We start from the raw sequence: 25,359 nt of genomic DNA, 5'->3' as shown, positions 1-25,359 counted from the left end.
AAGTGGATCTTTTGGCTCTGAAAAAATAAAGCTCAAGTCTCTTCTAAATTGGAGTTTTAAGGATTTCTCGGAACTAGACTGCATGGTGGCACAAGGTGGACTGGGATAGGCTTTCCATCAGGGCAAGGGAGGGAAACTAGGTTTTTCTTTGTCATTGGCCCTCAGATGAGATGGGGGTTTGTGCTCTGGGTTGGCAGTACTTTGGAGGAGGCACAAATATGGGGTAGAAGTCAGGGGTCAAGGGGTGGGGAGGGCGGGTAGGTGAGCAGCATTTTAGCAATGTGAAGACTTGCCCAGTGGCTCAGTGGGTAAAGAATTTGCCTAAAATACAGGAGACACAGGAGACCTGGGTTCAATCCCTGGGTTGGGAAGATCTCTGGAGGAGAAAACAGCAACTCACTCCAGTATTGTTGCCTGGAAAATCCCATGGCCAGAAGAGCCTGATGGGCTAGAATCCAAAGGGTCGCAAAGAGTCGGACACAACTGAGCAACTAAGCACAGTAATAAAATCAAAGGTCGGACTCCTTGAGAAAGGTTTAGCTGTGAGCCCCAGAAGCACCCTTTTCCAGTGGCTAGTTTTCTGCCTGTGTTTCCATTCCATAGACTCTTAAGTTCTTGGTAAAGTTATAGCTAGATATTGCTTGCTGCTGCTGCTAAGTCGCTTCAGTCGTGTCCGACTCTGTGCAACCCCATAGACGGCAGCCCACCAGGCTCCCCCGTCCCTGGGATTCTCCAGGCAAGAACACTGGAGTGGGTTGACCTTTCCTTCTCCAATGCATGAAAGTGAAAAGTGAAAGTGAAGTCGCTCAGCCGTGTCCAACCCCATGGACTGCAGCCCACCAGGCACTCCGTCCATACCATTTTCCAGGCAAGAGTACTGGAGTGGGGTGCCATTGCCTTAAGTTCAAAAGGGAGAAGTGTCTCAGCTTGGAGTGAAATTGAAAGGGCAGCAGGAAGCAACCTCAAGAAAGGTAACCTGTGAAAAGTTTGAAGAATAAGCTGCAAAGCTTTGCTAGCAGAATATAAACCACAGACAATAATACCAAGTGTCTGGTTTAGATGTAACATATTCCATCTCTTGTGAGGCATCATGTATCTATTTTGAGGATTTCTGTGTTTTCAGGAAGAAAATTTAGATCTAGAGAATTAATTAATGAAGCAAAGAGTAGGGTCACACATGATTTGACTCTTTTTTAAAAAGGCAGCTTGAAAGGCAAAAGCTAAATGAAGGTATGAGAGTAATTCTACAGCACAAAAGTATTCACAAGGCAACCTTGGAACTCTCTGATTTACACAAAACCATGTAAGTGAGTGCTTCTCAAATTTTAATGTTCATTCTGAAATTAATACATGTCACTTATACCTTGGTAAATTAAAAAAAAAACTTTAATGTTCATACAAATAATCTGAAGATTTTGTTAAAATGTGGATTCTGACTCAGTCAAACTGGTATGGGACCTAAGAGTCTGTATTTTTTTAAGTATCTGTTATATTTTTAGCAGCATCAGGTCTTAGTTGTGGCATGTGGGGTCTTCATTGTCCTTCGGCATTTGGGATCTGAGTTCCATGACCAGGGATAGAACCTGTGTCTCCTGCATTGGAAGGTGATTCTTAACCACTGGACCACCAGGGAAGCCTGTGAGACTTTTTAAAGTACTGTTTCTTGAGCCCACACGAGACCAACTGAGTCAGAAATTCTGGGGCTGAAATCTTAATCCTCAAAAATTCCTCCTGCACTTGTCTTAGGCTATGGAGACCAGAAGAAGAAGAAATAGAAGATTGGGTTCAGTTCAGTTCAGTTCAGTCACTCAGTCGTGTTCAACTCTTTGTGACCCCATGGACTGCAGCATGCTATCACCAACTCCAGAGCCTACTCAAACTCATGTCCATGGAGTCACTGATGTCATCCAACCATCTCATCCTCTGTCATCCCCTTCTCCTCCTGCCCTCAATCTTTCCCAGCATCAGGGTCTTTTCCAATGAGTCAGCTCTTCGCATCAGGTGGCCAAAGTATTGGAGTTTCAGCTGCAACATCAGTCCTTCCAATGAACATCCAGGACTGATATCCTTTAGGATGGACTGGTTGGATCTCCTTGCAGTCCAAGGGGCTCTCAGGAGTCTTCTCCAACACCACAGTTCAAAAGCATCAATTCTTCAGCGCTCAGCTTTCTTTATAGTCCAACTCTCACATCTATACATGACCCCTGGAAAAACCATAGCCTTGACTAGACGGACCTTTGTTGGCAAAGTAATGTCTCTGCTTTTCAATATGCTGTCTAGATTGGTCATAGTTTTTCTTCCAAGGAGTAAGCATCTTTTATTTCATGGCTGCAGTCACCATCTGCAGTGATTTTGGAGCCCCCAAAAAATAAAGTCTGACACTGTTTCCCCATCTATTTCCCATAAAGTGATGGGACCAGATGCCATGATCTTTTTTTTCTGAATGTTGAGCTTTAAGCCAACTTTTTCACTCTCCTCTTTCACTTTCATCAAGAGGCTCTTTAGTTCTTCTTCGTTTTCTGCCATAAGTGTGGTATCATCTGTATACCTGAGGTTATTGATATTTCTCCGGCAATCTTGATTCCAGCTTGTGCTTCATCCAGCCCAGCATTTCTCATGATATACTCTGCATACAAATTAAATAAGCAGGGTGACAATATACAGCCTTGACGTACTCCTTTTCCTATTTGGAACCAGTCTGTTGTTCCATGTCCAGTTCTAACTGTTGCTTCTCTACTGCAATTTCCCAGAATGTGTTTTTCTCAGATCCCACACTGGGACTTTGAATGTTTTACCTCCATAAACGTCTTTCCTATGAACAAAACAGAGAGAGTATCTTCCTTTAAAGAGTTTAGAGTTCAGCTGGGAAATCAGTCCTCAAGTAAATTATAAATACAGAGCAATAAGAGGCATGATATGAGGTGTACTGTGTGTTTTAGGAACCCACAGCAGAGGAATCTAAAGGTCAAGAAAGATCTTCCCAGACAGGGGACATTTAAGATGAGTCCATATGGATGAATAGGAGTTTTTCAGAACAGGAAGGGCAGAAGGTTTCCCAGGGAAATAAAACAATATGTCCCAAACCCCCAAAATAAGAGAGTTACGGTGAGTTCAGAAAACTGAATGAAGCTCAGAATGACTGGAGTGTGTGGTAACACAGGAGATGGGCAGTGAGGTTGTCAGGGACCAGATGTCACAGGGCTTTATAAATAGGGTGACCTCTTAGGCCATTTTCTCAGACAGTCTCAGAATACACACTTGTTCCTTCATAATTATTAACAGCACTTCCTTTCACTCTCCAAAGTGTCCTGTTTGGACAATAAATTAAATGGCCATACTTTCTACAGGCAAAACTTTGACTTTTTCCAAATGGGAAGAGATTGATGATTATTTTTGAGACTGATGAATTTTAAGCAGAGAATTGACATTGTTAAAGAGTTTTGAAACAATCCTTTAAGACTTCAGAGAGAATAATGAATTGAAGACCAGTTAGAAGGCTGTTACAGGTGAGAGACAGTGGTGTCCTAGAGTTGTGGCATTGTGCATGGAGAAAAGTAGACAGAACTGTGAACTATTAAGAAAAGAGAAACAATTTGGTACATGAACAGATGGGAGTCCAGTCGATCACTCTTCTGGCATGAGCTAGTATTACTCGGGTAGTGTGTCATTTGCTATGACATAAAAGGAAGAAGGAAGGAAAACATTTTTGAGAGAACTGAAGTGTATACTGAATGATTAAGAAATGTCAAGTAAGATGAGGTCTGAACATCCCCACTACATTCATTGGCCACACTGTGAGAGAACTTTTTCTATTTTCTTGGAGCTAATGACTGCACAGCAAGGGAATGAACAGGAGGTAAATGGAATGAAAGAGAAGGGAAGGGAATGAGGGGAAGAGAAATTGAGTGGAGATAATCAACAAGTTTGGCTCTGAAGAGGAGGGGAGGAATGTAGCTGTAGCTGGAAGGGAAATTGGAATTGAAGGTTTCTTTTGTTTTAAATCGTTTTTCCATTGGTAGTTGCTTGTTAGAAGGAGAAGGTAGATAGAGAAGATTTGAAGATGTGGAAAAAGAGAAGCAAGTGAGAAGGATTCAGAGCACAGATGAAGGTTGATTAGTTATTGCTGCATAATAACTTATCCCTAAATTTAGCAGCATAAAACAGTAAATATTTACTATCTCACAATTCCTGTGTGTCAGAAACCAGGGCACATCTAGGGCTCAAGGTCTCTTATGAAGTTGTTGTCAGGCTACTTGCTTGGTCTGTGGTCTAATCAGATGACTCAACAGTAGCAGGGGGAGGAGGGAAGAGGATCTGCTTCTGTACTTACGTATTATCTTCAGCATTCAGTTCCTCAGAGGCTGCTGAGCTACGAGCCTCAGTTCCTTGTTGCCTGTCAGCCAGAGGCCTTCCTTGGCCCACGAACCTCTCCAGAGGGCACCTCACAATATAGCAGCTGACTTTCTCCAAGATCAGTCAGTGAGAGAGGAAGAGAGAGCTAGAGAGTACCCAAGACAGAAGTCATAATATTTTTATTAACCTAGCCATAGAAGAGACACTCTATGACTTTGACTGTATTCTATTTTAGGGAAGAAGTTACCTATGTCTGACTGTCATTTGAGTGGAGAGGGGTTTACAGAGCATGACTATGGCTGTATGCATGCATGCTCAGTTACTCAGTCATGTCCAACTCTCTTACGACTGCATGGACTATAGCTAGCCAGGCTCCTCTGTCCATGGGATTCTCCAGGCAAGAATACTGGATTGGGTTGCCATTTCCTCCTCCAGGGGATCTTCCCGACCCAGAGATTGGAACCCACATCTCCTGTGTCTCCTGCATTGGCAGGTAGATTCTTTACTCCTGAGCCTCCAGGGAAGCTGATGAATATCGCTAAGTAGGGGCCACTGGAGCCAGTTTACAGACTGCCGGTCACAAAGTAATAGTTTCGTTTAGTTGCTCAGTCGTGTCTGACTCTTTGCAACCCCATGGACTGTAGCCTACCAGGCTCCTCCATCCATGGGATTTTCCAGGCAAGAGTACTGGAATAGGTTGCCATTTCTTTCTCCAGGGGATCTTTCCAACCCAGGGATCAAACCTGGGTCTCCCACATTGTAGGCAGATGCTTTACCGTCTGAGCTACCAGAGTAATAAACTATCAACAAAAAAGGGAGACCTCTTCCCTGATAAAGAATGAAGGGGGAAGAGTCGGATCTAGATTTGGGTAGTTTCAGATAATTGTAGTGAGAATGGAGAGATTTCTGTTCAGATGGCTTCTATTTTCTATGCCAAGTAAGACACATGGTCTATTTTTTTTTTTAAATGAAACAAGAGGAAATTGGAGTTTTGATAGTACAGATGCTTTGAAACAATCCCTGTTGAGTATAAGATAAAGAAGTGAGCCAGGAAACAGAGGACTGAGTAGGAATGTTACGAGCCCAGCTGAAGAGGGTATCCACAAATTTATAGCCAAATCAATCTGCCCAGAAGGTGATTTTTCTCCAGCAACACTTAGTAAAGGGAAGAGAAAGTTCTCCATGGCTACTTTCTGATGATTGCCCACTTTCCCTTAGGGTGACATGGAAAGCATGAAAAATTGCTGAAGCTGACACCAAAATTTATATAACCATAAAATTGAACAAAGTAGCTGTCAGTGTCAGAGTCTAAAAAAGGAATCTGTCACACAGTTTCATTTGCCGCAAAATTCATGGAGAGTCAGGTTAGCACAAAATAGGCCGGGTTCCTAAGTTATATGCCATAAAGTTGTCTATTCGTCTGCCTTCACTGGAATTCATGCTTGCTAAAGATAGTTAAATCCACCAACAACAGGCGAGTGTTAGAAACTCCTCATTGATTACTTTGGAGAAGATCTTTTGTTTTTAATGAAAAGTCCCCAAAACAAATTTTTGAGAAATAGTTTCACCTGTTAACTTCACCTTTTTAATAAAACCTAATTAAAGCTCTACTCTGATGCTTTCATTTCTTATATATAAAACTAGTGCTGGGCTTCCCTGGTGGCTCAGCAGCAAAGAGTCCACCTGCCAATGCAGGAGACATAGGTTCAATCCATGGTCCAGGAAGATCCCACACGCCTTGGAGCAACTAAGCCTGTGAGCTGCAGCTACTGAAGTCTGCATGCCCTAGAGCCCATGCTCCAAAACAGAGGAAGCCACGTCAGTGAGAGGCAGGTACATTGCAGCTGGGGAGTGTGCTTGCCACAAAGGGAGAAAAGGGAGAAAAGCCTACAAAGCAATGAAGACCCAGCACAACCAAAAATCAATAAATAAATACATAAAATTTAAAAATAAATAAATAAATGAAGTCAAGAATGGGTGGGGGGGGAGAACTAGCCCTATTGTAAGAAGAATGAGAAATTTTCCCTAGACCGGAGGCCTGCCTGGAGACAGGGAGTAGCTATCAGCCTTTTGCTCTCTGCCAAGTGAGTGCACCACGCCTGGCGAATGCTTGGCCACTGCATCAGTGGAGGGAAGGCTTTGATAAAAACTGACATGCACAGCCCTCTCTCTCACCTGTGTGTGCACGTGTTGCTGGATCAGGAAAGTGAAATGTTGAAAATGTTTCAGTATTGAAAAAGTGAAAATATGCAGGTTCCATATCACTCAGCCTTGACTCACCTGTTGCTTCAGATTCAAGCATTTAGTGAACAAAGGACATCCAAAGACAGAAACATAAGGAGGCATCGTAAGGCAGGAGATAAAATTTTCCTAAACCAGAGACCACTTAAAGCCAAGATACCAACATGGAGAGAAGAGGGGCTGTTGGATTTCTCCAGAGTTGAGAGTTTCTCAGGCAGTGAAACAAGGAGGTAAGGATTAGCCAGTAAGCATGGCTGACACATGGATCCTGATGGGGGCAGATGGGGGCATCAGGGCCTGAGGGATGTGAAGAGGGTAGAGTGATCCGTGGGTGGGTGGTGTTGAAGAAGCAGACCCGAAGTGCTGAGGTGCTGAGGGTGGAGGAATCCCTGAGCTAGAAGGGGAGGCAGTTGTAGCCCTAAACGGGACTGAACTCATGCTCTCCGGGAGTTTTACAGTGTTATCATGATATAATGGATTTTGCCCACTAACTGCTATGCATGACATGATTTATATGGGAGAAAGCTTTCCATATTTTTGTATTTTTTACAGAGATTTAGTCACTTCTCTTCTGTAAAGTGGATACTCCTACCTAGATTTTGTAAGAAGAATGTGCTGTGCTTAGTCATTCAGTCATGTCCAACACTTTGCAACCCCATGGACTATAGCCCGTCAAGCTCCTCTGTCCATGGGGATTCTCCAGGCAAGAATACTGGAGTGGGCCCTCCTCCATGGCATTTTCCCAACCCAGACATCGAATCCAGGTCTCCTGCATTGCAGGTGGATTCTTTACCAGCTGAGCCACCAGGGAAGCCCAGTAAGAAGAACAGAGCAACTAAAATAGGCCTGGGGACTTCCCCGCTGATCCAGTGGCTAAGACTTCAAGCTCTCAGTGCAGGGGGCCTGGGTTCCATCCCTGGCTGGGGAAAAAGATACCACATGTTACAACTAAGAGCCAGCATGGCCAAATAAATACTGAAAACAACAACAATAGGCCTGGATAATCACTAGATACGACAACTGAGAGAGATTAAGTCAACATCTATTTCTGCTTTATTGACTATGCCAAAGCATTTGACTGTGTGGATCACAATAAACTGTGGAAAATTCTTCAAGAGATGGGAATACCAGACCACCTGACCTGCCTCTTGAGAAACCTGTATGCAGGTCAGGAAGCAACAGTTAGAACTGGACATGGAACAACAGACTGGTTCCAAATAGGAAAAGGAGTACATCAAGGCTGTATATTGTCACCCTGCTTATTTAACTTACATGCAGAGTACATCATGAGAAATGCTGGGCTGGAAGAAGCACAAGCTGGAATCAAGATTTCTGGGAGAAATATCAAAAACTTCAGATGTGCAGATGACACCACCCTGATGGCAAAAAGTGAAGAACTAAAGAGCCTCTTGATGAAAGTGAAAGAGGAGAGTGAAAAAGTTGGCTTAAAACTCAAAATTCAGAAAACTAAGATCATGGCATTTGGTCCCATAACTTTGTGGCAAATAGATGGGGAAACAGTGGAAACAGTAGCTGACTTTACTTTTTTGGGCTCCAAAATCACTGCAGATGATTCAGCCGTGGAATTAAAAGATGCTTGCTCCTTGGAAGGAAAGTTATGACCAACCTAGACAGCATATTAAAAAGCAGAGACATCACTTTGCCAACAGAGGTCTATCTAGTTAAGGCTATGTTTTTTTCCAGTGGTCATGTATGGATGTGAGAGTTGGACTATAAAGAAAGGGGAGCACTGAGGAATTGATGCTTTTGAACTTTGGTTCAAAAGGAGATCAGTCCTGGGTGTTCACTGGAAGGACTGATGTTGAAGCTGAAACTCCAATACTTTGGCCACCTGATGCAAGGACCTGACTCATTTTAAAAGACCCTGATACTGGGAAAGATTGAGGGTAGGAGGAGAAGGGGACAACCGAGGATGAGATGGTTGGATGGCATCACCAACTCCATGGACATGGGTTTGGGTGGACTCTGGGAGTTGGTGATGGACAGGGAGGCCTGGCGTGCTGCAGTTCATGGGGTCGCAAAGAGTCGGACATGACTGAGTGACTGAACTGAACTGAAATGAAGTCAATCCTAAAGGAAATCAACCCTGAATATTGATTGGAAGGACTGATGCTGAAGCTGAAGCTCCAGTACTTTGGCCACCTGATGTGAAGAGCTGACTCACTGGAAAAGACCCTGATGCTGGGAAAGATTGAGGCCAGGAGGAGAAGGGAACAACAGAGGATGAGATGGTTGGATGGTATCACTGACCCGATGGACAAACTCCAGGAGATAGTGAAGCACAGGGAAGCTGTGCTGCAGTCCATGGGGTCACAAAAAGTCGGATACAACTGAGCATCTGAACAAGTTATATAACAGGTAAAAATCCTTCCTGATAACAAGAATGCCCTTCAAGCAAGATATTCCTTCTAAATATCTTTTAGTTACTACTGAAAGGGAAATGCTCACTGAAAATTTGGGAAACCGACCCATCCATTTACCCCTTCCTTCAGTGAAAACACAAAGCCTTGGTGGCTTCGTTGGAGTCACAAGGATACAACAGCAAATATGACACAGAAAGTTCCAGGCTTACTAGTGAGGGAGACTGCTAAGTCAAAAGTGTAATACAGTAATTAAGGAAAAAATGATTCCTTATCATTCCTTAGCAGCGAGATGGAGATTGACTGCTGGGCGGGGTGTGAAATGGAGACACAGCAGATGTGGTGCTTAGAAAAAGTCCTAGAAGAGATGACAGCTAAGCTGAGATCTGAATAATGAGAACAGATCAATCAGAACTGGGAGAAGGGCATGTTAAGTGAAAGTAATACTTGTTGTTCAGTTGCTCAGTCGTGTCCAACTCTGCAACCCCAAGGACTCCAGCCCACCAGGCTCCTCTGGCAATAGGGTTTCCCAGGCAAGAATACTGGAGTGGGTTGCCATTTCCTTCTCCAGGGAATCTTCCCAACTCAGGGATCGAACCCATATCTCTGTGTCTCCTGCATTGGCAGGTGGATTGTTTACCACTGAACCACTGGGGACACCCTGAAAGTGATATTTGCCAAGCCCTTAAGAGTGGGAGAGACCTTAGCCAAGGCTAGGAACTGACCACAGCCTGGCGGGCTGGGGCTGAATGAGCCAAGCAAAGAGCTGCTGGAGATTCAGTCTGCACAGTTGGCAAAGGCAGGATGAGGAAAGACCCTGCAGATGGTGGGACAGATTAGCATTTTGTTCCCAGGGCGACCGAAAGCCAAGTTGGAATTTTAGGCAGGGAAGACATGTCATTCATCCACATTTTCTTAAATACCATGTATTTTTAAAGATTTATTTATTTTCGGGTGTACTGGGTCTTTGTGCTGCTCGTGGGCTTTCTTTAGTTGGGGAGAGCGGGGGCTACTCTCCAGTTTCACGGGCTTGTCATTGTGGCGGCTTCTCTTGTTGTGGAGCACAGGCTTTAGACGTGCAGGCTTCAGTAAGTTGTGGTGCCTGGGCTTAACTGCCCTGCAGCACGTGGAGTCTTCCCAAACCAGAGATGGAACCCACGTCCCCTGCATTGGCAGGCAGATTCTCAATCACTGAACCACCAGGGAAGTCTGGTCCACATTCTTAAAGGATGACTTTGGGGAACTGAGAGGGTATAACTTTGGAGTTTGGAATTAAAATATATGCTCTGCTGCTGCTGCTGCTAAGTCGCTTCAGTCATGTCCGACTCTGTGCGACCCCATAGACGGCAGCCTGCCAGGCTCAGCCATCCCTGGGATTCTCCAGGCAAGAACACCGGAGTGGGTTACCATTTCCTTCTCCAATGCATGAAAGTGAAAGGTGAAAGTGAAGTCGCTCAGTCATGTCTGACTCTTAGCGACCCCATGGACTGCAGCCTACCAGGCTCCTCCGTCCATGGGATTTTCCAAGCAAGAGTACTGGAGTGGGGCTATATATAAAATAGATAACTTATAAGGACCTTCTGTATAGCACACGGGACTGTACTAAATATCTTATAATAACCTATAATAAAACAGAATACATATATATATCTGAATCATTTTGCTTTATACTTGAAACTAACACAACATTGTAAATTAACTACAAGTATTTCGATAAAATTTTTTCTTAAAAAAAGATGACTTGGGCTTCTTTGCAAAGAATGAATAGGGAAGGGTATATGAAAGTATTAAAAAGAAAATCAAACCTATGAATGTGTTACCAAAATCGTCATTCTAATGCAGGTACACTTTTGGGTCTGCTTTTTTCATTCCACATCACAAGGATATAATCCTATCATTAAGAGTTATAAGAAACAACTTTTAAGTGAATGCATGAAATGCTTGGGGCTTCCCTGGTGGCTCAGATGGTAAAGAATCTGCCTGCAATGCAGGAGACCTGGGTTCAATCCCTGAGTCAGGAAGATTTCCTGGAGGAGGGCATGGCAACCCACTCCAGTATTCTTGCTTGGGAAATCCCACAGACAGAGGAGCCTGGCGGGCTACAGTTTATGAGGTCACAAAGAGTTGGACGTGAGTTAGCAATTAAACAACAAGAAACTCTTCTCTGTGTCTTACCTTAGTTTATTTCACCATTCTCCTATTTTTGTTGTTGTTCACTCGCTAGGTAGTGTCCCATCCTATTATTGGGAATTTAACTTATTTCCAGTGTTCTCCATTTTACCTGTGGCGACTATAGTTAGTTTTATTGGATCTTTGGCGGCATTTCCCACCTTATTAGGATCCATTCCTTTATGGGGAATGAAACTATAGGATCAAAAGATATGAGTGCCAGATTATTCTAATTTCAACTTGGTGGTGCTGGGAACTGCGGTCCCCAGAATTCCTTTCCCTGCACGCTTGGAGGTAGAATTGGCTGAGAGAGGAACTCAGTGTGGGGTTTGGCAGCAGCTTTGCTTCCTCTTCGGAGGTCTTTGTCGTCGGAAGCTGAGCTGCCCGTTGAGTTCCAGGTTGTCCTCACTCTTCTCTTGGCATCAGTCCTTTTTCCTGACATCTGGCCCTGTGGATGGACAGGGGTTCTAGACTGGCTGCCCAAATCCTGGCTGTGGGTCCCCAAAACAGTGGCCTCCCAGAGATCTCCTGACAGGTCCAAACCCGCCCTTGAATGTCCACAGCAGTGTCCGTGCTGGATCTGCAGGATCTGCTCTGCCATGCTCGCCCACCCCCATGGATTGGTTAGTGTCTCTCTGACTCAAACCCCTGTCAGGGCTTCACTCCCCCAGCTTTCCCCACAGTCACGTAAGATCTCTTCATGTAACCAGTCCCAGGCTCCGTAGCCTTCATAGTTCTGCTTGCCTGACTAGTCCAGGATATGAGCATCCTAATGGTTCTTGCTACACATCCCCAGATTGTGTTCCTGATAACTCATAACTAGTTATAGACTCGCCAGAAGTTTATGAAAATGCCCATCTTATCACCGTCTCAACAGCATTGCTATTTGGGGTCACTTTGAATTTTATGGGGGAAAGTTGATATCTAGCTTCATTTTCTTCTCTTTGATTAGTAATGATGTAGACCCTCTGGTGTATGTGATACTTTCTGTGATACTCTGATACTTCCTCTTTTCTTTTCTACTAGGCCTAGTTGCCCTGTTTGTAAAGATGTTCAAAAATTTTGAAAACAGTTAGTTTAGTTCACTTCAGTGACTCAGTTGTGTCTAACTCTTTGCAATCCCATGGGCTGCAGCACACCAGGCTTCCCTGTCCATCACCAGCTTATTCATACTTCTCCCCTTTTGTCCATCTTGACATTCCCTGCCTAAATTCCTTCATATTACAGATTACAGGTTGTTGTTAGTGGTGGTATGTGTGTGTGTATGTTCTAGTCTTACATCATAGTTCAATATGGTCAAATTATAAGTCAGTACATAAAAGTGAATCAGTTAGGGCTTTTAGATGAAAACCAGTAGGGACTCTCCTAGCAGCCCAGAGGTTAAGGCTTCACCTTGCAATGCAGTGAGTGTGAGTTTGATCCTTGGTCAGGGAACTCAGATCCCACATGCTTCATGGCAAAGACAAAACAAAGCAAAACATAAAACAGAAGCAATGTTTTAACAAATTTAGTAAAGACTTTCAATGGGTCCACATGAAAAAAAATCTTAAAACAAAGAGAAATCAAATGTACTAGAATAAAGGAAAATGGGAACTTGTGGAATTTATGCAAATCTGTAGTAGCCTAGGTCTCAGTTCAGTGATCAGAGTGCTGGTGCAAGAATGAGTAAATTCCAACCATGTCAGTTTCATTAACACTCTAGTCAAGATTTAAATTCCCAGGACTGAGCCTGAAATTGACCTAGCCTACATGGAGTGCTGGCCTCTAGTTTCATATGCTTACTGAATGAAAGGATCTGGGTGAAAGAGCATCCAGAGGCCCCTTTCTTTCCATAGAGGGAGGGAAGGCACTTGAATTTATCATCTTACCAGAAGTATTTCCAAAGCAGAGGGAGTCATCTCCCAAGGGAGACTGAAGTGTTGGTAAGCACCCCAGTGCTTCTTGAATATTGGGTGCCCAATGTCTGAATATCCATAGGCAAAATCTAACAGTCTTCAGTGAATTTTCACTGATACTGATTATGGACTGAACGTATTTTGGAATCTCATAATTCCTTTTTACAATTAATTTATTTTTAATTGGAGGATAATTGCTTTACAATGTTGTGTTGGTTCCTGCCATACATCAACATGAATCAGCCATAGGTATACATATGTGCCCTCCCTCTTACACCTCCCTCCCACCTCCCTCCCTATCTCACCCCTCTAGGTTGTCACAGAGCACTGGGGTTGAGCTCCCTGCACCATACAGCAAATTCCCACTGGCTGTCTGTTTTACACATGGCAATGCATATGTTTCCATGCTATTCCCTCTACTCATCCCACCCTCTCCTTTTCGCACTGTGTCTACAAGTCTGTTTCATCTGCGTCTCCAATGGTGCCAGTACCATCTTTCTAGACTCCATATATATGTATTAATATACAATATTTGTCTTTCTCCTTCTGACTCACTTCATCCTATATAATAGGCTCTAGGTTCATCCACCTCATTAGAACTGACTCAAATACGTTTTTATGGCTGAGTAATATTCCATTGTCATATTTCTTTTTAGCTACAAGTATTCTACAAACCACCATTTATAAACCTATCTTGGAACTACATAAGTGAATTTTCCTTTTAAAATTGTGTAATATTATCTGAGCTTTATGGCTTTCAACAACCACTAGTAGATCAAGACTTTTGATTGGGATGTATTACAGGTATTTGTTATCCCATATAGGAAAGCCTTATTGCTTAAAAAACTATACAATCCTGGAGTAGCAATTTTTAACATGCGTGAAACCTTTTCTAAAAGGACTATGTCATTAAAACAATGTCTTACTAAAAAATAGAAGGGTTTAACAGAAAGCCCTACCAATAATTTTCAGAATCTTTTATATATGCTTTTTAAAAACTATACATATCTTCTTTTGTGGTTATATATATATATTAAATCTTGACTAAATTGGTTATATATTATGTGGTTATATATTTTATATATATTATATATATTTTGTGGTTACTATTACTAAGTTAAAATACCAGTACATATTATCAAGGAATTGTGGAGCTGACTCCTTTCCCATTTTCTATTTTGGCAATTACTCTCCAGTACGAATAAGCAATGAGACCTAGTTTTCTGACTTGTTGGTTGAAAGTACTTGTTTGGCAGCTAACCGGGCATTGTAAACAGGAAAGCCACTATGAAAAGAAATTAAAACCTGAATTTATAAGGAAGTTAGGACTGAAAAATAAGAAACAGGGCTTCCCTAGTTGTCTGTCCAGTGGTTAAGAATCCTCTTTGCAATTCAAGGGACAGCAGTTTGATCCCTGGTCCAGGAAGATTCCCCATGCTGAGGGGCAACCAAGTCTGTGAACCACAGCTGCTGAAGTCTGTCTGCCCTGGAGGCCGTGCTCCACAACAAGAGCGGCCACCACAGTGAGCCTGTGCTCTGCAACCAAAGCAGCCCCGCTCACCACGAGAGAAGGCCCTCGCACTGCAGGGAAGATCCAGCACAACCACAGATAAAGTAAACAAGCAAACAAATAAATATTTTTTTTAATTGGACAAAGAATATGAGTAGGCCATTCAGAAGAAAAAAAAGCAAATGGCTAGTAAACATGTAACGAATCACTGCCTAGTAATCAGAAAAATGCAAATTAAAATTAAAAAATATAAGGAACAAGAAAGTGTTCCTACAATATAAGGGATAAGAACCAGAATCTAATAAAGCCCTGGGCACCCAGACGACTTCTCATTTGCCCTCGCTGGTCTTTGGTCTCTGGTGTCCACTTTTCTGGACTTCTCTGGCTTTTCCCATCTCTTTCTTTATAACAGCCTTTTCTGCTTCTGTACATACTAGCCCTTTCTCACTTACTATACTTTAGGAAATCATTGCCCGTGTCATCGTCTCTGTCCTCAGTAATCGGCTTCTAATATCCATTTTCCCTTGTATCTGCAGGAAATCATGTTTAGCTGGACTCTTGACTACTTAGGGGCTTCCCAAGTGGTGCAATGGGTAAAGAATCCACCTGCAATGCTGCAGATACAGATTTGATCCCTGAGTCAGGAAGATCCCCTGGAGGAGGAAATGGCAACCCCATCCATTATTCTTGCCTTGGAAACCCCGTGGACAGAGAAGCCTGGCACGCTATGGTCCATGGGGTTGTAAAAGAGTCAGATAGGACTGAAGCAACTGAGCGCCCACGCCGGCATAACCACTTAGATATACACTACATTTTCAGCCTTCCTTGCTGCCACCTGTGGATTTATGACTTTCTTTTGACCAGAAATAGTTAAGTAAAAATTCTAGGTCAGACTCTTAACAGGAGTGTGCCTTTCCCTTTCCACCCTACCGCAGAGGTTGAGAGCCAGGAAGCTGCCCTGTGACCAAAGGGGAAGTCAAGTCAAGATGAGACAACCGTCTTGCGGGCTTAGCTGTCTCACTCAGGACTCCAGTGTGGAGAGAAAGTTCCATCTCTTCCACTCTGGGGTCTGTCTGTCACAGAGGCTTACACGGCATTGTAGATAGAACGTACCCTTCAAGAGCGGACCTTTATAAGGGTGGGTGGGAAGATTTTTCTTTTTCATAGTTGTCCCCAATCTTTAGAGCAGCTTATATTTTGCACTCAAAATATATTGGTTAAATGCTGTTATTAGCTGAATTGTGTCCTCCCAAAATTAGTATGTTGAAGTCCTAACCCTCAAGTGCTGCAGAAAGTGGCTGTGTTTGGAGACAAGAGTCTTTAAAGAGATAGTTAACGTTAAATGAGGTCATTAGGGTGAGCTTTGATCCAAAATGACTGATGGTCATTGTAAGAGGCCATTTGGACACAAGCACAGTGGAAAGACCATATAAAGACCTACGGAGAGAACAGCCATCTATCCTGCCTACAAGCAAAGGAGACAAGCCTCAGAAAAAACCGACCCCACTGACACCTTGATTTCAGACTTCTAGCCTCCAGAATTTAGAGAAAACTTATTTTTGTTGTTTAAGCCATCCAGTCTGTGGTTCTTTGTTATGGCAGCACCAGCCAACTAATACAAATGCTTAAATCATAGAGAGATTTTCATAAAAGTTTTTTTTTTTTTAAATAAAAGAAGGCCTGGAGCATTAATCAAGGTTAGCAAAAACAGGTAGATAGAGAACTTTTCTCTTCTTTTACTCAAGGACAGTTTCAATGTGTGCTAGAATCACTTAAATAAAAAGTAAAAACAGACCATTAAAACTAAAAGGTAAAGTTCAATAGTTTCAAGTTTGCCGAAGATTTGAGTCACTTGAGTCACTTGTGGACCTAGCAATTGATCAGAAATCTAATTACCACTGAGATGTTTAGAGGAAAGATCTTTATTTTAAAATCCTCAAGAGCATTGCAAATTGCACCACTCATATTATCCAGGGTAAAAATGACTGCTTTAAATAGAACTTTCTGATGTAGCAGAGGAGCAAATCCTCACTCAAGTAACAGTAATCGTGGCACTTCAGGATGTGCCCAGACCGAAAAAGTCACTCTTCACATTTGCTTTAGAGTTTAATGAGCTAAAAGTCCATGACTGTACTCCAGTTAGAAGACGGACTTTTATAAAGTAGGTGTTTGTTAAGAACTTTCACTTAAAGCAGTACAAACCTAAAGAGTATACAAAAAACATATTTTACTGGAAAGTTACAGGGAGTTTCTCAGAATAAACAGGGAGAAACTAAATGTGGCCTCTGGTGACCGCGATCTTCACCATTACTCTTTCGTGGTGTATGTCTCTCTCTGGACTCCCTTGCTGTCTCGTCTCTGTTCCTTTATTCAGCTTTGTTTCCACTCCAATCCCCTCCCTCCTCTCTTGCTTTCTGTGGTCAAAGGTGGAAGTGGTAGCTGTAAGGCACGTTGTATACACAGAGCAGACGTACCCTCCACCTACAGGAGCAGGGGACCTTGATTCTTGGAGAACTGGAGATGATCTGTGATTGGGCTAATACCCTCAAAAGGTTATGTTCTCACGTTCACTTAAAAAAATCCACATGTATGCATTCTCATCCTTGACATTTTTCTTTGTCAGAAAAATCACACACTTCTGGTAGCTGAATATAAATACTTTTAAAAATTCACATCGTCTTCCTAATTTTTTTAATAAATTGTGATTTTGAAACAAAATGAACATGAGCTGGGCATTCTAAAATATCTTGCTTACAAATCCATAATTTTATCATACACACACAAAAAAATTAAATTGAAGAAAAATGAATTGAGCTTGCAGTTCTGTTAACTTAGATCAAAAACAGAAGGTGAGATAGTTAGGGAGTTAGGGATGGATACATACACACTGCTACACTTAAAATGGATAACCAACAAGGACTTACTGTACAGCACAGGGAACTCTGCTCAATGTTATGTGGCAGCCTGGATGGAAGGGGAGTTTGGGGGAAAATGGATACAAGTATATGTATGGCTGAGTCCCTCTGCTGTTCACCTAATACTATCACAACATTGTTAATCAGATATACTCCAACATGAAATAAAAAGTTTAAAAAAGATATAACCTGAAGAGGGTAAAATCTTACTGACTGTTCTGAGAGAGTTTTAAAAAAACAAAAAAACATAGAAGGTGGGAGAAGGCAGTCTACAATGCCTGCAGGCAACACATGGGGAAAATACTATCTTCCTTTTAGAAAAGAAAAAGTGAAGTCTTATTTAGACTCCACTTAAGAATCTATATTTAGAAAATTTTCTCAAGGCAATTTTATTTATGAGGTGGTTTTATTTTTTAAAAATCATCTCATTGTGCATTTAAAGACATCTCATTGTGCATTTTTATGTAATACTACGTGTGAACTTCTAGACAGGTTCAAGAGTTTATAAGACTAAGTGGCACTGTATTTTTACAACTTCACTGAGAAGACTAATGAAATTTCATACCGATTTATTTGTTCTTTTTTTTTTTAAGCTTTAATTGTTTAAAGCTAACAACATTTAACCTTAAAAAAAATCACACATTCATTAGGGTATGATGATGATTAGGGTATGATTTCCTAGAGAACAAAGTCAACTGAAGTTGATAAAGCTCTGTTTTCATGTAGTGTTCCCTGTGACCTCAAGTTAATTTCTGAGATTTAAAGTCTCTGCTGGTGATGGTTTAGTTGCTAAGTCATGTCCGACTCTTGCAACCCATGGACTGTAGTCCACCAAGCTCCTCTGTCCATGGGATTCTCCAGGCAAGAATACCAGAGTGGGTTGCCATTTCTTTCTGCAGGGGATTTTCCAACTCAGGGATAGAACCTGGGTCTCCTGCATAGCAGGTGGATTCTTTACCAACTGAGCCACCAGGAAAGCCCTAAGGTACCAAAATTCTGAGCTGAACCTTTATTGATTGGTACTGAAATAAAACAGACCATTGGCAATGGGGAATGAGAAGCAGAGTTCTTTCATATGTGTGTGTGTGTGTGTGTGTGTGTGCTCAGCTGCTCAGTCGTGTCTGACTCTTTAGCAGCCCTGTGGACTGTAGCCTGCCAGGTCCCTTTGCCCATGGAATTTTCCAGGCAAGACTACTGGAGTGGGGTGCCATTTCCTACTCCAACAGATCTTCCCAACCCAAAGATAGAACTCACATCTCCTGGGTCTCCTGCATTGGCAGGTAGAGTCTTTACACTAATGCCCCATTGGAAGCCCTGCACTCATATATACATCTTAAACAACAGTTGTCAATAAACAGAAGAACCAGTTTTCAAAGTAGGTATATTTCTATCCCACATGTTTAGAGTACTTTTTCTGAAGAAGCTGATGATGAAGAATTGATGCTTTCAAGAACACAGAGTTCATGAAATTATTTGAGTCTCTCTCTGACATCTATCACACTGTAGCATATTTTCAATTGGCCCATCTGTTGGGGGTTATAAATTTACCAATACTTTTAAGAGTGGATCATTGTTTGGCAGCTTATAGCTCATTCCCCTTGGAAACTAGGAGGACATATGTATGAGGCAGGTTGGTACCAAGACAGAATAGAGCTGATGAGGAAGAGGATTTACACTGGATGTAGAACCCTGTTCTACCAAGGTGCATGGGAGCTAGATGGGGGAGTTCTCTCATTTGCAGAGATTGTATGGATCGAGGTTAATCCACAGCCTTAGCAAACAGAGCAGACCAGACATGAGTCATTCATGCAATACCATCAAGAAATCTACCAGACATGATTCTTTTAGTCACAAGTAATAGAAACCTCACCCCAAATTGGTTTGAGCAAAACCCAGATGAATTAGCTCATAAACTGGACAGTCCCAGGAGAGTGTAGGTGTGGCTTATGTGGAAATTTACATGATATAACCATAATCCAGTTCTCTCCATCTCTTGGTTTGGCTTGGTTCTTCTCTGATACGTAGGATTTAAAAAATTTGGGGGGGGGGGTGGACCATTTTTCAAAGGTCTTCATTGAATGTTACAATATTGCTTCTCTTATATTTTTTTGGCTGTAAGGCATGTAGGATCTTAGCTCCCCAACCAGGGATTGAACCCATGCCCCCTGCATTAGAAGGCCAAATCTTAACCAAGATTAAGATTAAGACACCACGGAAGTCTCTGATGTGTTGGATTTACGATACATCCTACCCTTATGGTTGTGAGACAGCTTCCTGAAGCAGTGCCATCCTTCAGTCCAATTGAAACGGGACCCCCACCCCCCAGCCCCAGCTCACAGGACCCTGTACTCTAGGGAGTTCTTCTCTGGATCTCCTTCAGCCATGACCTTCCCTATGGGGCAAAGAGCCTCAGAAGCCAAAGGCACACACTCCCCTAGAAGCTTCTCACATCCCTCTAGGTCACACTCTGGGTACCACGGACCCAAGGATTCCCTGCCCCAAATCTGCAAGCTAGCTCTCAGTCCTGAGTGGAACTCTGCTTTAGTCCATCCCCCTGAAGGCGAGCGAAACTGACAACTTGCACATCTTCAGGCTCAAGAGTGAGCTGCTTGCAGATGATGCATATGGAATTTAGATGAGCAGGATGGGGTTCTCTTACATGTCTTATGAGTCCCCTTCTGGCACAGAATTGAGGCAGGAGTAAGAAGAGAAGCAGTTGGACCATGGTGTGCAGATCTTTTCATCCAGCTGTGTTTCAGAGTAGAAATCTGAAGAGTCTGAGGATTTGAACCTTGCCTTCAAGGTCATTATGAAAGTATATTTGTCCAAAAGTCAAAGTATTAGTCACTCAGTCATGTCCAACTCTTTGTGACCCCAGGGATGTAGCCCACCAGGCTCCTCTGTCTGTGGGATTTCCCAGGCAAGAATACTGGAGTGGGTTGCCATTCCCTTCTTCGGGAGATCTTCCTGACCCAGGAATCGAACCTGGGTTTCCTGCATTGTGAGCGGATTCTTTACCGCCTGAGCCACCAGAGAAATAGAGCAAAAGAACAATTAGTATTTAACATTGTGTGAGATTTTACATATTTAAGCACATGGTTCTATGCTTAGAACATAAGCCTCCTCTTGTTTCCTTGCTCTGTGACTTCCACATATTATCTGTTTAGGTTATAACCTTTCAGGTTTAAATTTAATCAAAGAAGATGGGCCAACTATCCTACAACTTTCAGAGGAAGTCCTGACGTTTTCTCTGCTTGTCTTTTTTAGGTCACATTCCCATCTCTGAACCAATCACTGTTTTCAAATAGGATATCTTGGCTCCCAAACTGCCTAGGACTTAGAACTGAGGTCCACCTAGTCTACTCAGACTAAAATGGGTGAAGGCTGAATCTCAAGCAAAAGCTGGAACTGTTGCTAGAGAGAGGGATGTGTGTTTAAGCTAGAAGGCCAGCCATGATACTGGGAAATTGTATCTGGTTCTCAATTGTAATATGTTGATGGCTTGTTTCAGAGGATGGCCTGGCAGGAACTGGTGGCTCCTAGGAGGAGGGACACCACTCTTAGTAAGGAAGGTGAGAAGGCAGACAGGGCAACTAGAGGCAGACTTGTATCCATGGACAAACCAACCAGGGGAAGGACGGAACTACTCAGCGGGGAGATAAGGAAGAAAGCTCTAGATCAGGAGTGCCCAGGCATCCACAACACACCAAGTCTGGTATGATCAATTAATTCTGAAAGGCTTGCAGATAGTCTGGGAGTCTATGCTTGGACATAGCATATGGGTGAAACTGTGTCTGTGAGTAGATGACATCTGTGGAAAATACAAAGAAAGGATGGTGAGTCAGAGGGAGGAAACCAGGCTGGCTTTCCCTGACATTACTTCCAGAGAGAATACTCTTCAAAGAAAAGCTGGTCTCTTGAGTATGTTATTTGCAATGTTAGAATCATTATGACCAAAACAGAATTTGTACACTTATAAAAAAGGCATTAGATGAGAATATTATTAGTCTTAAGATCCCCAAGTCATGTTTATGCTCGCTTTGCCATAATTCATAAAATTCTAAGCCCTTTATACACAGGTGGTTTTTATTAATAATCAAATATATTCAATTTATTATCATTACATAGAAGGGGAACTAAAGTACAACTAAATTTAATCCACATACTGCAGGATTTACTCCCAACTCCTTCCCTATCATTTGCTTTCTTTGTTGAGGATTTCTAAGGGTATTTCCATTTCTTTTGGGTTAATTTTCTGGTTGTGTGCCTACGAGCTATGTTGCTTCAGTTGTGTCCAACTTTTTGCAACCTTATGGACTGTAGCCTGTCAGGCTCCTCTGTCCATGTGATTCACCAAGCAAGAATACTAAAGTGAGTTGTCATGCCCTCCTCCAGGAGATCTTCCGGACCCAGGGATTGAATCTGCGTCTCCTGCATTGCAGGCAAATTCTTTACTGCTGAGTCACTGGGGAAGCCCAAAATAAAATTATAGTAACTCATATATTGGGCTTCCCTGGTGGCTCAGCTGGTAAAGAATCTGTCTGCAATGCAGGAGACCCCGGTTCAATTCCTGGGTCAGGAAGATCCCCTGGAGAAGGGATAGGCTACCTACTCCAGTATTCATGGACTTCCCTGGTGGCTCAAATGGTAAGGAATCCACCTGCAATGCAGGGGACCTGGGTTCAATTCCTGGATTGGGACGATCCCCTGGAGGAGGGCATGGCAACCCACCCAGTCCATGAGAATCTCCATGGACAGAGGAGCTTGGCAGGCTACAGGCCATGGTTTTAGAAAGATTCAGACATGACTGAGAGACTCAGCACAAACGCACAACTCGTATATTATGGGGACTAATCAAATATATGATTTATATGGAAGAAAGTAAGATAGACTTTCTTCCATATAAATCATATATTTATCATATATATAATTATCAAATATATAATTTATAAATCATATATTTATATAGATAGAAGGAAGTAAGATAGATTAGTAATGTCCTAATTCATATCATACTGACTCATAGAAACTTGAGCCTAGAAGAATATTTGGAAAGCTCTCTTGTCCATCTTTTCTTTACAGAGGAGGAGAAATCTTCAGATAGTTAACTGCTCTACACAGGCATTTCAAAGGCAAGTACTAGATAATGGGAATATCCTGAAAGACCTGAAAATCACTTCTTTGTCTACATATAAAACTGGCTTGAGATGGGTTAAAACTTAAAAAATTGCTTTTTCTATCAATAACTGAGACATGTTAATAGTTGTTTTGAAAATAGAAAAAATTCCACTGGAGAAAATGTTTACTTCTCAGGAACTCTCAAGAATGGGACAAGGCCTTGGAGATCAGTTGGCTTAAAACCCAATGTGATGCAAGAATCCTTTTTTTATTGCCTTGAAAGTTATTGCAAGGTTAGGCAATTTTGAAACATCATTAACAAGGAGAAAATGGCTTTGAAATACTGGATGTAAGTCAACAGGAGCAGCAGCAATACCACTGAAAGCAAAAGAGACAGGCCAGTATTGGGATGCTGGGACTCCCAGTCTAGATTTTGCTGCTCGGCACCTACTCAACGTTCTTACCAATTATTTCTCACATTATATCAACATGGGGCACATATCAACTTTTGAAATGCCTGGAAATCTTTTAATAACTTAGCCCTAGGCAACTTTTAAAACTCATGCTTCTAGAAACTACACAGAAAATCATATTAGAGCTCAATGATGTTTTCATTCTCCAGGTTATGTATTTTCACCAGCAAGAGGGACACAGTTAACTTCAGTTTCATGGTTAGTGGATTGCAAAAAGCATGGAATTATGATTCAGCAGAAAGGTCCCAGATGGATGGGTTGAAAAATCATCTTCCTCATTTTATAGTTGAGGAAGCTGAGGCCCAGATCCCTTGGCTGGTTGGTAGCAACCCCAAGGATGGGTAAATGAGTGGCTCAATGACATCCCTGAAGACCTGGGTTCTTTCCAGTTTCAGTTCTGCCTCCTTCAAGGTATTCACTTTTTCCACATGTTTATCTCAATGATTGGGAAAGTATGTGGAGCAGCTCTGGGAATCACAGCTAGATATAATATTGCCCAACTGAAAACGAGGAAGGTGTCTTTAATAGTAAGAAAGCCTTTCTTAGAGGAGTCCAGCAGATTTCTCATTTCTGATTGGTCAGAAGTGGGTCATGTATCCTTCCTAAACCAATGGCAAATAAAATCAGAGTGTCATTGAACCATTATGATTTACCTTCTTGGGCTAGAATAGGGCCAGCCTCCTACTAGTAGGTGGTCACATGGAGGAGGGTAGCTCTTTGAACAAAACCTGGGTCATTTTAGCACAAGTGTGCAGAGAAATAAATATTGAGTAGGCAACCAAAAAAATCTTCTAAAATCTATTAGGCACCCCAAGCCTCAAGCAACAGCTGAAGATCACTGGAAATGATTTATTTTAGAACCTGCAGAGCATTTCTTTGCTGTCTCTTGCCTTGTTACACCTAAAGTTTTCCTCTTCGGACTTCCCTAGTGGTCCAGTGGTTAAGTATCCACTTGACAATGCAGGGGACATGAGTTCGATCCCTGGTCTAGGAGGATCCCACATGCCACTGGGCAACTAAGCCCATTCACCACAACTACGGAGCCCACGCACCTAGAGCCCATGCTCAACAACAGAAGCCACCGCAGTGAGAAGCCCACACACCACAAACAGAGTAGCCCCCACTCGACACAACTAGAGAAAGCCCGACCAAAGCAGTGAAGACCCAGGACAGCCAAAAATAACCAAATAATTCTTTTTCCTTCTTTCTGCCTCACCACTTTCTCCTTCCCAACGTTTTCCCCAAACTGGTTGTGAACTAAAACTAGCGTATACGACTTTCAGGGTCTACCTTATGCAAAGCATCACACTAATATAACAATCTTTGGGGTGTGTTTGTTACAACACTATAAACCATATTCTTTAAGTCAGTTTAATTATTTTATAATAGTAATGAAATTGCTATTTGATACCAAAACTTGTTTGTTTGTTTGTTTCTTTTTTTTTTTCACCCTGGTAATCACAGATCTTCCAAAAGATTTACACTGAGTTGCAGCCACCAAAAGGGTCTCCCCAATGACTCAGCGGGTAAAGAATCTGCCTGTGATGCAGGAGATACAGGAGACTTCAATCCCTGCATCAGGAAGACCCCCTGGAGGAGGAAACGGCAACCCACTCCAGGAATCTTGCCTGGAGAGTCGCATGGACAGAGGAGCCTGGCGGGCTACAGTCCAAAGGGTCGCAAAGAGTCAGACATGACTGAGCACACACGTGGTGCCACCAAGACACATAAGAATCCACATCAGTGCAGGGAGTTTTTCCTTAAGTATTCACTGTACCTCGAAATGCTAGTGAATGTATTATTTTCTCTACTAGTCATTTCATTCTATAATCAGAATTACCTTCTCCTCTAGTAGGGAGTTCTCTCATTTCCTTAAAATCTTTTAAAATTACAGTTCCTTGTCTTGACAACCATATCGGTGCTGTCGTACTAACTAACAAGGCATCAGTTGCTTTGTGTTCCAAAACCTGCTATAAAAATGGAAATGAGTATTATTCTTCAGCTCTGAAGGAATAAAACGTAAATCATCAAGCATTATGATATAAATGTATATAAGTAGTGACTATAAAAAAATTAGGCTAATTATTATTTAACATAACAAACCTTCGTTAAAGATAAGCCAGTTCTTTCACTGAGCTAAAAGGCACAGAAAAGCACCTAGATTTTTCAGGAAACAAAAACCTAGCTGAAGTCTACACTGAGATATTGACTATTTCTGTGGCCTTTTGAAAGCTGTTCCTAAATCTTACTTTTCTTTTCTCTACAGTAGAAAAAATAAAAATACAAAGAATCTCTTTCTCTCTC

The 25,359-nt window shown here is 42.2% G+C and overlaps 1 long non-coding RNA gene across 1 annotated transcript; it reads right to left on the bottom strand.

Annotated features, from left to right (window-relative positions):
- Positions 1-1,455: 1,455 nt before the first annotated feature.
- On the bottom strand, positions 1,456-24,987 carry LOC129658848 (uncharacterized). The gene is made up of 4 exons (XR_008717533.1): positions 24,896-24,987; positions 4,331-4,498; positions 2,549-2,812; positions 1,456-1,747 (listed from the first exon to the last, which is right to left on the bottom strand). It is a non-coding gene; the product is annotated as an uncharacterized LOC129658848 (long non-coding RNA).
- Positions 24,988-25,359: the final 372 nt, after the last annotated feature.

The sequence above is a fragment of the Bubalus kerabau genome, chromosome 8 (assembly GCF_029407905.1).
Source record: "Bubalus kerabau isolate K-KA32 ecotype Philippines breed swamp buffalo chromosome 8, PCC_UOA_SB_1v2, whole genome shotgun sequence".
Taxonomy (NCBI): Eukaryota; Metazoa; Chordata; class Mammalia; order Artiodactyla; family Bovidae; genus Bubalus; species Bubalus kerabau.
This window is presented reverse-complemented; position numbering and strand designations above follow the sequence as displayed.